The following is a 2,004-nucleotide window of genomic DNA, read 5'->3' on the forward strand; positions in this document are numbered from 1 at the left end:
GGGTTCGTGCCCCGGTCCGGGAAGATCCCACATGCCGCGGAGCGGCTGGGCCCGTGAGCCATGGCCGCTGAGCCTGCGCGTCCGGAGCCTGCGCTCCGCAACGGGAGAGGCCGCGACAGTGAGAGGCCCGCGTACTGCAAATAAATAAATAAATAAATAAATAAATATAAAATAAAAATGTTCAACCCTTTTCACAATCATTCAGAAATGTACAACAGTTGAAATTATATTTAAGGAATCTATAGTTCATTGACTTATATCACACTGACATACTTTGAACCCAGTCAAACGTTTTCAATAGCAAATATTTCAAAATCCTGATGAAATTTGAATTTGTAGGAGGTACGTGCATTGTGAGAGCAATCACTCTGTTTAGATGGCGCTGAATAGGGACACATCAGCCACAGAGATCCAGAAGCATCTCATTTTGGTAAAGACTGCGATTCTGGCCCTCACGTGAAGCTGGGCACACCAGGAGTACCTGTGTCCCCTGCCAAGCCACCTCCCCATCATCTCATTGGAGCGCCACCACGGCCCTGAGGGCCCCTTGCCAGTGGTGGGTGGAGGAACATTCAGTGGATGTCTGCTGCCATCGATTTGGATCTCAGGGGGTTCGGATCATGTGACTCTCCTCGGCACATTGCAGTGGAGCAGGTGCCGATGTCACTTATGCTCAATGTCACTCATCGTGCTCAATACCTACAGGCAGGACCAGCTTTGAGACCAGGCAGCCAATGCCACCACCCAGGACCACGTGCTCGAAGGACTGCACGCTTGATTTAATGCTCTACTATCACCATCTTGAAATTCTTAATAATTTTTTTTTTTGGTGGAGATGCCGGGACCCTAATAATTTTTTAACAGGAGACCCTTCATTTTCTTTGCACGCTGGGACACATCATTATATTGCCAGCCCTCTGGCACTGCTCATGACCTAATGGGAGACCCTCTGCTCCCCTGAGGGGCTTCAGTATCTCACAGCAAACTGTACACTGGCATAGTACACAGGTTGGAAAGCTTGGCGATATCTCATTTAATTTTTATAGCAATCCTAAGAGGCCATTACTATGAGCATTCCTATTTTATTTTATTTTATTTTATTTTATTTTATTTTTTGGCCACGCTGTGTGGCTTGTGGGATCATAGTTCCCTGACCAGGGATTGAACCCGGGCCTTCAGCAGTGAAAGCGCGGAATCCTAACCACTGGACCCCCGCGGAATTCCTTAAGCATCCCCATTTAATTTATTTTTTTCTTGTTTTATTCGCTCTTTTTTTGGGGGGGTGGGCTGGGTTGAGTCTTCATTGCTATGCATGGGCTTTTCTCTAGTTGTGGCGAGCGGGAGCTACCCTTCGTTGCGGTGCACAGGCTTCTCAGTGTGGTGGCTTCTCTTGTTGCGGAGCACGGGCTCTAGGCGTGCGGGCTTCAGTAGTTGCAGCATGCAGGCTCAGTAGTTGTGGCGCACAGGCTTAGTGGGATCCGCGGCATGTGGGATCTTCCCGGACCAGGGATTGAACCCATGCCCCCTGCATTGGCAGATGGATTCTTAACCACTGCGCCACCAGGGAAGTCCCAGCATCCCCATTTTAAAGATGAGAAAATTAAGACAGAATGGCTAAGTAACCTCTCAAAGGCCAAGCAGCTCTAGGGAACCGCTAGTTTCACATACAACTGTCTGGCTCAGGGATTGAATTCCTAAGTCTGCCAACTTTTAGTCCTGGGCTTCATCCTTGGAATCTCAATTATTAATACTCAAAAAAGCAGCGAGGAGAACAGTGTAAGAAAAGATTCAGAGGGCTATTCTGACAAATGTATTTTTAAAAACCACCCTGATACTGTGGGACTCGAAAGACCATCCCAGTTGCAATAAATACAAAATACAAAATTGGGTCTGATGCATTTGTGGCATCTCTGAGATTTCTTTTTAATAAATTTATTTATTTATTTTATATTTTATTTTTGGCTCTGTTGGGTCTTCGTTCCTGGGCGCGGGCTTTCTCTAGCT

This window comes from Physeter macrocephalus, chromosome 9 (assembly GCF_002837175.3).
Source record: "Physeter macrocephalus isolate SW-GA chromosome 9, ASM283717v5, whole genome shotgun sequence".
Lineage (NCBI taxonomy): Eukaryota > Metazoa > Chordata > Mammalia > Artiodactyla > Physeteridae > Physeter > Physeter macrocephalus.